We start from the raw sequence: 11,674 nt of genomic DNA on the forward strand, positions 1-11,674 counted from the left end.
GAGAGGACTCAGTGAAGGAAGGATGTGGGGAGAGGACTGCAAGCTGTTTGCCTGCCTCTGTGCATTACTCTAAACCAGCCTGGGAGCAGTCATTTCTTCATGTGGGCTGCGTGGGTCTTGCTGTGGAGTATTATTGACAAACACCAGCTCTGCTCTCATTAACAACCCATTAATCATCTGCTGCCTGTCGTTAAGAGGTGAGCAGAGACCCTGCGAATGGCAGGCAATACATAACATGTTCTGTAGACTGGAGGGGCAACATAGCTTATAGATCACATAGCTGGAGACAGGAGTGCTGGGTGGATTTTAACAACCGACCTGGATTTATGAGACCCAGCAACAGGCCGTTGGTTAGCTTCAAAATCTGCTGTGGCTTGTGCTTTTACAAACAACAGCATTTACAATGTCATTCAAGTCACGTTTTGGTTCTTACTCATGCCCCAACCAACCCCTCAAGACACAAAACCTCAGTTGACAATGAGCCATATGTTTGGGAGAAGCAGAAGATTGCTAGTCCCGAGGGAAGTGGCAAGCAGAGAGGGATGGTGCCCTGCGCTGTATTTGTAGAGAGCAATTTCTGCATTATTCATTCATAAGTGAGCTATTTTGGGGTGTATTTGAATGCAAAAAATGATGCCAAATATTTCTAGCATCACAACATGGTTTGCACACAGGCGATTTCACTTGCTGTCAGGATGCAGCCAGTTCTGGGGCAGAGTACAGGCACCAAGAGCCTTGTGCACAAACGAAGCAGGGGCAGGCTGGTGAAGGGAGAAGCCTGAAGCCAGCATCAGTCTGTGACCCAGACACACCTGTGCCCTTGATTACTGATAGAAATTTAAACATCAGCGTTACACCTCAGACAAAGCTCTGCAGCCTTAGGGCATGGCTCAGGACTGCATTCCCATCTTGGAGCAGGGTGCTGAGGGTGGCTGGAAGCCAGGGGTTAGCACTGCTCACTGGTCTGACTCAGGTGTACTGGATTTGCCTGGGGACCTGTTAGAGAGAGCCTGGAAATTGCATAAGTAGCTACAGAGCTGCTGGGAGTTGTGTTGTAGTACTAAGCCTTGGGAGGGGTTTTGTTCTTTGTGATTCCTCTGCTTTTTCTCCTTCTGCTGTTTCCATTGGCATCAGGCACAGGGTACGCAGAAGTGTGAGTAGCTGCTCGGAAAGCTGAGGGATGCAGTCTAGGTGCGGTGTGGCTGGTCCTTGGGAAAGCCTGGGGGTGGGGGTGCTTGTGACCTCCTGCAGGAGAAGGATGTAGGCTTGCCTTGCCATAGAGGATTTTCTTGGAAGCCAGCTAAGTCTATTTTCTCCTTAATGGTATCTCTGTGGTGCTTGTGGGGGCTGAGGTGAGACACATGAACCTTTGCTTGGGTCCCAGTCTGGGCTCCCTGGGGAGACCTTGTCTGTGATGATTAGAGGGTATGATGTGTAGGGGGGTGAGCTGAATCTATAGCTGGTGTGGGTGGGTGAAGATGCTGTGTGATACTATGCTATGAACGGTGATAAAGATACCAAGCCCACACAAACAGATCACTGCTGAGCCTCCAGCAGCTTTAACAAGAGACTGAAGGATCATCCAACCCCGTGGCTTGCAGCAGCCGCTAGCGGTGCGCTATGCTTCATGTCTTATCAATGCTGGGGGAGCACTGGAAAACAGAAGCAAAAGGTGAAATCGTAGATGGAGAGAGAAAATGTGGACAGAAAATATGGCTTAGATCCATTTCCAAGTGAGAAAATCTTGAACAGTTACAGGACTGCAAGGGTTGACTCACTCAGCAGGTCTTGGGTTATTGGTGTCGTCAATAAGAGCATCCAGTTTGAACTGCACATCCATGCTGTAAGCAAAGGTGAGATGAATCCCAGCTCCTTGGCCACTTAGTGCTGGAACTGTCACCCTGGGAATGTCCTGTACCTTCCTCTGAAACAACTAACTTTGGGGACAGGGTGATGAGGAAGGACATGCTATGTGGTGGCATCCAGTTCCAGCCTGTACGAGCTGTTTTGTGCTGCTGGTCATTTTTGTTTTGTGGGGGTTTGGGGTTTTTTTGGTCCCACTCCCCCACCCCTAGCTGCATAATTTCAGTTATAGAATGCTGAAGTGTCAGCTGGGATCAAGTCCTGCCTTTCATTTTCTGTTTCTGCTTAAATTAATATTGATGTGGTGTTTATCTTTCTTTAATATTCATGATGATAAAGGACTTGGAGCCATTCACTTTTAATTACACCCTTCTCTGGGAAGCAGTCTAGCGCAATTAGAGCTTCCAGTGCACAAAAGAAAAACAAACAAACTTTTTGCCTCCCCTTCCAGAAATGCCAAGCGGAGTTTCCAGGGGCATCCCCTTTCCCTCTGCTGTGGTGACCTGGGAGTAGGAACTTCTGTGCAGGACCCCTCTGGGCTGTGCCATCTCCCTGCTGTGTTGTTAGGGAGCCTGAGTCCACAGAACTTGACCATTTGCAGCCCTCCAACATGGGGCAGTGGCCTGGAGGGGAAGGAAGAAGGCAAATGTGCAGCTCCAGCAGATGGGAGTAGGTGGCCTGGAAAGGAAGGGAAAGCAGTTGGGTTTCTCAGGTAGGGGGCTGTGAGGTGGGAGTTCCATTTCTACCCTTGCCGCAGCCTCCCTGTGTGACTGTAAACAAGTCACTGTCCCTCCATGCCTTGGTTTCCCCAGCAATGAGGAGGAATTGGACCACTCGTGCTGCCTGCCCTCCCTTTTGACTGGACACACTCTTCCTGCCCTGGTACAGCTCGGAGTCAATCTGTTCTCCTGCAGCAGTAATGAGTTGTTTTAATCAAATCTGGCAAAATGATCATGGAGTGATGCCTTGATGACAAAGCAACGACCAGCTCTCCTTTTTAGCGTTCAGACAGCATTGCTTCTCCTTTCTCTAACATTATCCATGAGCAATTTGTTATATTGAGCTGCGCAGATTCCCAGGAGATTCTGCTGGGAGCCTGAGCCACCTTTGACACAAAATCAATCTGTCTGAGCATGCCTGATGATCAAACCTGGTCCAGTGAGGAGATGAGCTTTCCCCATCAGTATCTTTTTTGGCAGCTGGGGCAGTGGTGGCTTCTGCTCTTGGTGTGGTTGGTGCCAGGAGGCAGCAAGCCTGGGGACTCCCTGTGAGCTGTAATGACTCTCCTGCTGTCTCAGAGCTGGGTTTCCACAAGTCCTTGAAAATCGGAGCCCTTAAGAATTAATGTCAGCACCCTATACAGAAACATCCCATGTTAAATTAAGTCAAAGAACTTTCTGTTCTTTAGGTTCTTTTTATTGGTCATGTCATACTCAAAACCAGCTGAGTGCTACGTGGGGCTTTTATGTTTAGTGGTTGTTTTCAGCAGCAATGTGCTTTGGCTGAGACAACACCTTAATGAGATGCTCTTGTAGTGTCTGCACTGTTGTGTGTGGGTAGGGCTGAGTAGTGCAACAGGCTGATCATTTTCATCCTGTAAAACATACATCATTCTATTTTATATAGGAGATAATAACTGCAGAATGGACTCTTTCCCCCCCAGTCCTTTTCCTGCTGTAATTACTATCCTCCTGCTGATGATGCCTGTGCTGATGTCTGTGCATGATGAAATGAGTAAAAATTTAAACTGTCCTGGGTGATGGGACATAGACCTTACTGAAAAATTTAAATGTCTCCTATCCAGAGGAGGCTGGCCCATAAATAAAGAATGAGGTCCCCACTGCAGGAGGGTAAGAGCTAGCACAGCTCCAGACTTAACACCTTCCTGCCTGCCTCCAGCTATGCCTAGAGCTGTGGTTCTTCTCATTGCTGGGGTCTGGGAGCATGTAGGAGCCCCAGGGTGTCTTGGGCTGGAGACCCAGGGCTAGGAGGCTTGGCTGGGTCATTGTGTGTCAGAAGGAAGACTCAAAGTTAGGAGTAAATTGAAAGCAACCATCCTTAAGCTGAAGTGGGTATGCTGATCCATTTAGCCTAAGTGCTAAAGCCACTGATACCTGTGGAGCAGAGATGCTTAGCTAAAACAGAAGTGATGGGCCAGTTTTCTCCACTGGAAAATGAGGGAAACAAGTAATTAATCTCCTTGCAACATGGAGGGGATGCTGTGGGGAGAGAAATTATAACATGCTAAGACTGCCAGCATGAACAAACTACTACCACTTGAAAGGTCAGTGACTTTTAGTTTTCCAGTAGAGGACTGTTTCTATTCCCACATCTCTTTGGAGGTATTTTACAGTTTCTTTTGCAGGTCAGCCCGGACAGTTGCAGATGAAATGATGGTTTGGTGAAAAATCTCTCCCAGTAGTAAGTTGCTATTTCTATCCATTAATGACTGTGCTGCCAAGTTGACAGTGGAGCACAGGGGTTAGAGACCTACAGCATCATCAGCTCCAGCTCCTTTCTATCACACGCACAACATCACACAGACTTCAGGGATCCTTCCTCCATCTTCTGCTGCTGGCAAGGGCTCATCTACCATGCAAACATGCACTCTTCCCGTGGAGCTTTGCTCTCAGTCCACACCGATTTAAACAGTTTCATGGAAGAGGAAATTGTGTGGGATGGACAAGTGTTTTGGGAGGAGGCAGTGCCACTTCTCATTTCCCAGGTGGTAATCTGCTCTGGATATGAAATCTCTAATTTTTCAGCTTCATGTCCCAGGAACGAGATGGGGAGCTTAGCTTCCCACCTTTTGCCCCAGCCCCAGGCACCTTGAGCCAATTGCCCCATTTCAGCCAAAGCTATCATGGGGCAGAGTCTCAAAGATGTCAAATTCCCCTTCAGTTCAATGAAAGGGGGAGGACAAAGACGCAGCTTGGTGACTCCAAGGGATGAGCTCACGAGCATCAGACATGCAAGAGTCCACTCAGGAAGGTCCCTGAAAAATTACCTTTGTGGGTTCTGCTGCCTGTGGAAGAATGGGTGTGAACAAGATTGGGGTGGGATGCAGATGCAAGCAAGGTCACAAACTGTGCTTAGGTAGCTGTGACACATTCCACTTCCCTTGGGAGTGGAAAGACAGCAGCAAGGCAGGCAGGATGGAGTATTTACTTCCATTAACATGGGTAATTGCTTTGTAATTCACTTTTCAGAGCTGGGTGCAGTGAGCTGTGCAGAGTGGATGGAAACTGCATTGGCACAATTTGGGGGTGATGTAGAAAGTAGCTAAGCTGCCAGGGCATCCTTTGCTGGGGTCCCGTGGAGGTGGGTGCCCTCCACTGTAGTGGGAGTGCAGCAAGAGCTAACGAACCCTCCAGGGGTTGCAGGGATTGGAGGGAGCTCATTCCTGGGACTTGCTCCTTAGGGAGGTCTGTGTGGGTTCTTCCAATCAACCTGCTGTGCTTAATTAGCAGGAGCTCTGTGGGGAGGCAGATAACTAGGTAACAGACTCAAGGGTTGGTCCTTATTAACTCTGGGTTAAGATATTGGATGGGGAAGTGCAGGGTGTTCTGGGATCTGCTGTCTGAACTCTGGAGAAACTCGGCTCCGTTTCCTGAGTGTCCCTGTCCCCAAGGTGGACAGTGTCATGCAGTCCCTGTGAGCACTGTGTTCTCTGCAAGGTGTTCCCATGAGGTGGCCCACCTACTTCTCAGGATCCACGGGGCTGTGGGTTTTGCAGGATCAGCTCGTGGGCCACAGATGCCTGTTTGCAGGGTTTCTTTAGAGGGAAGCTCCTAGAGGTGAAGCTTTGCCCTCAGCTTGCAACCAGCAAAGCTCAGGTTCGTGGTTTGGGGCCTCTGATGAGATCTGCGGTAACAGCCTGGTGCAGGTGACCAGACATGCCTGCCTGTCCCATCTTCCCACATTCCAGCTATTGCCTGTGCTGGAGACTTTGGAGAGAGGTTTACAAAAGGCCAGAGCATTCTGTTCAGCTCTATTCCAGCTGTGGTTTGCCTGTAGCATGTAGTCCGCGGTACCTGTTGCCTCTGGCAGCATCTAGCCTTCTAGTGCCCTTCCTCAGGGTTGCCCATCCTCCCTGTGTGCATTGAGACAGCCCTTTCATTTTGCAGCTGCACTGTGGAGAAACAAGGAGCTCTGAGTCTTTATTAATTTTGAAGAAACAGATATTTTGATTGTCAAGTCAATCCTGGATTATTTTGGGTGAATGCAGTTTGACAGGCCATTATTTTGGAGGGCCATGGATCATTTAACCGAACCTAATTGCCTCTGTGTCATAATTAGTCATTCGGGCTGAGAAGGAATTGGTGTCAACAGCATTTTGTATTGGGAGCCAGTGACTAAATCTAATGAAAGTGTTTGAATGAGAACTTTTATGTACGTACATTCATTATACTGCTAAATTGGTTGTATCTCCTTGTGAGACTGGAGAAGACTGTGTGTGAGAGCATCGTAGTTGCTGCGTAGTGAGATGAAGTACTGAGGGTTTGGGAGAGGTGGGAGGGAAGGCTGAGATTTTTTCAAGTGCCTCCTTGGCTAGAGCAATGCAGGGTATGCCTGAGTATGCCTGTCCCACAGGTGTGGAGGGTGGTGCTGAGTACAGGCTTTGGAGAAGCCTTCTGAGATACAACTAACCTCATGGTAAGGGTGGTGGGCATCTGTGCAGGGAAGACCTAGGGGATGGAGGAAAATAATACCCAATGGTCTGGAGAAGGGCAAGGTTCAACAATTCTTGGACTGCTCCATCATCTAGTGGAGTCACCTTGAAAAGCAAGTCCAGAGGATGCAAGGCTGTTCCTCAGGATGCGGTGAAAGGGTCTGTCCCCTTTCATTTCCAGGGGGGGATGCTTTGTGGTCGTGTCCGGGCAGTGGTCAGAGTTATACAGCAGGAGGAAGGGCTCACAAGCCTCCGCTGCCACCACCATAGCACAGGCTCGTGTGATGCTGAGGGTGTTTTATTTGCTATTTACATTTTCAATGTGTCAGGTAAATCTTGCCAGACTTCAAGGCAGTCAGTCATCTGCTGTGTTGAGTTCAGTGGTGGGAAGGATGTGAGAAGGAAAGCTGGGAGCCTAGTGGGAGGCCAGGAAAACACTCTTGTGCTCTGGGTACCACAGGCACTGGGATGCCACTGCAAAATTGGATGGTGGCAGGAGGGTGCTGGGAACTTGTCCTCTTGGTCTACAACGCCCAAAGTTTCAAAAGTCTTCCAATTTTTCAGAAAACCTGCAGACCATTAACCAAACTTTGTGAGCAAGCAAAGGAGCCAGGAAATGAACTTTACCATGAAACAAAAATCAAACTGACTCATTTGCTTTCAGGGTTCTTTACTCCAGCAAAATGAAAGACATAATCATACAGGGGAAATAGGAAGATAAATTGGGTGTTATTTCAAGTATTGCTGGCTCACATAATTTTATTGTGATGTTTGCAAGAATGGGCGTTTGTTCTAAAGCTTTGGATTTTGGATTCAGATGGATTCTTGCGACTCTAAGCTTTTAGTAAAGAAAAGGAGGTTTTATGCCTCATAATCATGGAAAACAGCTTGAAAATCATGGCTTGAGATTGTCTCCAGAAGTTCAGTAACCAGAAAGTGCGTAAGGAGAACTCAGAGGGCACACTTCATGTGATTTGGGTCAGAAGGTCTTGTCTTTGAATGCTTCTGCCCACAGTACGGTACAGATAATGAACACAGAACCAAATATGCCGTGTCTTAACGTCTGGAGACATCTAGGTGTTAGATACATAAGCTGATCATGACAGAACCAGTCTCTTGGGAAGCTTGCTGGTCTGCAGCATCTCTGCAGTTTGAGCTAACTGGGAAGTGGAGAACGGGGTACATAGGTGATTTGTCTCACTGAGTGGGGGAAGGAGTTTGCCCTGATGACAAGGGAAGATGTCGTGGGAACTGACAGACCCTATGACCACTGGCTTCCAGATTTTATTCTGCCCTGATGCTGTCATCAGATGAACAGGGTGAGCTGGATGCAGCTCCTGCTTCTCCTCTGAACAGCTTTGTCAGCCTCTCTGACGGAAACACAACTGTATTGGCTCCTTTTCTGTTTTGATCAACACAGATTTCCTGTACTTTCAAACAGTCAAACACACAGCCTCAGAGGGAGCTTTGGGGGGGAAAAAACAGGTAATTTGTGTGTGATTTGGAAAGATGTGCAATGTCAGGAGAGATGTGGGTCCAATACAGAATCTTTCAATGCTCAAATGCTTTTCAATTGAGAAAGCAAATACCTGGACCCACTACAGCTTTGTGGACAGGGAGTGAAGGTGAGACAGGATCAATGTGGTACAGTTAAGGTAAGCTTAGCCCAGCCTCTCTCACATCTCCATCCCTCTCCCAATAGATGGGTCCCCATCACAAAAGGACCCTTGCGTTACACACACCATTTCGTAACCAGCCGAAGCAAATGAAGCCCCAAATGACTGCTAATGTGCCTTGCGGAGCTGTGTCCTCTCTTCATTATAAATGTTTAAATCCCTTTCAGAAGCATTTGCCATTGCCTCAGTGTCGCAGAGCCAGCACAGGCAATGTCGAGTGTTCCTGGTGGCAGAACGCAGAGAACTGGCTGAAAACAGCCTCCGCCTCCACTTTGCTGCCTTCCTCATCAGCACCGTCCAGGTGGAGGTGGGTTTGGGTTGTTTGGTGTGGATGCTGCTGGTCAGAGCAGGTCTGCTTCAATGAAGAAGGGACAAAAGTCTCGGGGAATGCAAGGATAAAAACTTGTATCTTGTTCCTGTCCTCCTCTTGTCTCCTCACCTGTAACCCTGTCATCTTGTTCAGTGGTTTGTTCGGCCATTGTCCTGCCTTACCTTGCCTGTGAGACGTTTTCTGGGAAGGGTGGCTGTAATCTGTCCTCTGAAGCATCATACCTTTGATTTCAGAAAATAATAGTTATAGAGTAGCAAAGAGGAGGATCTGGGGTTTTAAGAAATAATCCCACAAGGCTTTGGTACAATTCCAGCTTTTATTTTGGCTAGACAAAAGGACGAAACAGTCAATGGAACAAGGTGATATTCAGCAGGGAGAAGCAAAAATTTCTTTGATATGTCTGTGCTCCCTGGTTGGTTTTGGTCAAGTGATTCATGTTACACAGGTGCAGCCCAGCCTGTATGGAATCTGAGCCTCTAGCAGAGGATGCTCTCAGCCCCACAGCAATCCAGTCACAGCTGATAATCAACTTCACCCTTTTCCCAGTGTTTCAAACCTGAACTTGCCTGACTTCTGTTCCTAACCAGGAGAACCTGTGCTTTCTCCCTCTGAAAGGTTAAGGTCTCCCCTGTAGTTAGGAAATAACAATATGCATAAAAATGTGTAGACTGGGAACTGTTCATCCCATGACCTAAATACTGAGTGTCTGGGAGCTACACAGCCTGGCCCTGCTGCAGCTAAGGACTTTACACAGGATGTCCAGAGCAGCAGAAAAGTCTCTGATGTTCTGCATGGCTGCCTGTGGGCCAGTGCTGCTCAGCTAGGACACTGTATCTCCCAGTGAAATGGTCAAAGCCAAAGATGGGGAGGAAAAACTTCTTGCATTCACAAATGGAATTTCTGCCATATTTCCAGTCAATGAGACATTTCCTTGCTTCTAATTCTGGATGTACCCTTGCCCTGTCCCTGAATCTTATGCCACAGCCTGAGCTCTCCAACAAAAATGTAGTAGGGCAGATTGATGGTGGACCTGGGTTCCCCAGTAGCTGCAGAGGGAGCACGGCAGGAGCATGGGTGCTGGGTCCCTGGGTGCATACAACTTAAGATGAAGTAGGCGCTCCTTGCTGAAGAGAGACCTCTCTGCTTGATTGCTCTCCCCACCCCTTTTTCATTTTAGGATGTTCTAACATTATTGCCTCAATTACTGACATAAGTTGTGTTTAAATTGCTCACATAACTGATGAACTGGCAGCCATGGGTTAGCCAGCCTATTGTGCTGATGCTGGGCTGTGTAACCGATTATCACCCTGAAACAAGGAGCAGGAAAACTTTGTCCAACTCATCACAAGTGGCCATCTCACATTGGTGTGTAAAAGTTCCTCTTGTACTTTATAGTCTAGTCAATTGTTTCTGTCTAGGTGTCTGTCCTCTGATACACAGCCTGGTCCCTGGTTGCCTTTCTTATCTCATCCCAACCCTGATGCTCAACCATTAGCTGCAGAGCTCTGACTCACCAGTAAAATTGGGATGAGGCAGGGAGCAGGGATGTGCTGAGGTGAAGCCAAATGGCTCTTGGAGGCAGCCAGGAGGATTTCTGTCTTGCTTGGCTTGTTCTACTCATTTTCATGTCCTGTGAGCAAGGAAGCTGAAGGCTGATGATGGAGCTGTGGGATGGCTGGACAGCATGAGCCTTCAACGTGGAAGACAAAGTTTTGTTGGCAGAGGGAGGTCAAGACAGCAAAGGAGGCATTGGTGGTTCTAGTTATAGATGAAATGCTGGGTCTAGGGCTGGTCTTCCAGTTCCTGACCATCAGTTCCCAGGGGAAGCCTGGGGAGCCTTCCTCCCTGTGCAGTGGAAGCCACTGTGCATCCTTAGGGCCAGAGCACCCTGCAGCAAGAAAGGCCATGCTTTTCCAGACAGGGCATTAATGAATTTGGATGCATCCACTGTCAATAGTCAGCTCCAGCAATCGGAGACTGTGCTGCAGATCTGATGGCTAACTGCAATCAGCTGCATGACTGAACCTGTGCCGGGGCTGGAGCTAATTCCACTGATGCTAATGAGCCCTGTGGATATTTCATGTGGCACATTCATGAGGTCTGGGAAACGTGCCTCTTGGTACCTGTGGCTGCATGGGCAGAGCAGAAGCCCATGGGGTCAGAGGCTTTTGGAGAAGCGAACAGAAGCAGCATGGAGAGGTGGCTGGGGCAGCAGGGGGGCAAAGATGCAAACCAGGGAAGGAGAGCCCGGGGAGTAATATTGATGGGTTATGGGACAATGTAGCAGTACAAGCTGTGGCTTATTCGGGCCGGCTGCTTTGGAGAGCAAACATCTAACCATGGTCTTGGGGACCGGCATTTCCTGGCTTGCAGCCACTAGAGGCTGCCCTGCTCCAGCTCCTGAGCCCTCGCTCGTTAGGGCTAACAGCAGCTTTGCTGCCTGTGCTTGAGGCGCTTAAAAGAAGGTGGTAGAAATGTCCTGGAGTCTTTTTTTTTTTTTTTTTTCCCTTTTTTTTCTGTGAATGGATTGAGCAGGTGTCGGAAACCTGGGCCGTCAGGGATATAGCTCATTTCTCTGTCTATGAGCAGGGGCATGAGGCACAGGGAGCTGCATGGAGATGCCTGGCCTGGCTGATGGCAAGCCAGCTCTGCAGCTCAGGGCAAGGGGGTTGTTCATGCAGGCAGAGCCCAGCACAGGGCTTTGGCTGATGCCACATGAGGGAATGGGAGCAAACTCTGTGTGTGTGTGTGGAATCCACACACCTGCTGAGAGAACTTGGAGGGAACAGATTCTGGGTACAACAGGATGGACCTGATGGCAGGCAACTGGTTTGAAGCAGCAGAGCTGTTTTGGGGGAACTGTAGAGCCTCCTGGTGCACGTGTGCCCTCAATCCTGCATTCACACATGTCTGCAAGCCCAGCACCCGTGGCGGTGTTTGCTGAGCACCCCTGTGCTGGGGGATGCTTGGCCTTTTCTTGCCTCCTTGCTGGGCATCCACTGTCAGCACACCAGCTGCAATGTCCTGTTCAGTGGAAATCCTGCCTGCATGGTGCCCGGTGTTTGTTCTCCACATGGTGGCAGATCTAGAGAGAGAGAAAGGCAAGACCTGAGCTGTGCTGGACGGGTTGAA

This window comes from Falco punctatus, assembly GCF_963210335.1.
Source record: "Falco punctatus genome assembly, chromosome: 13".
Taxonomy (NCBI): Eukaryota; Metazoa; Chordata; class Aves; order Falconiformes; family Falconidae; genus Falco; species Falco punctatus.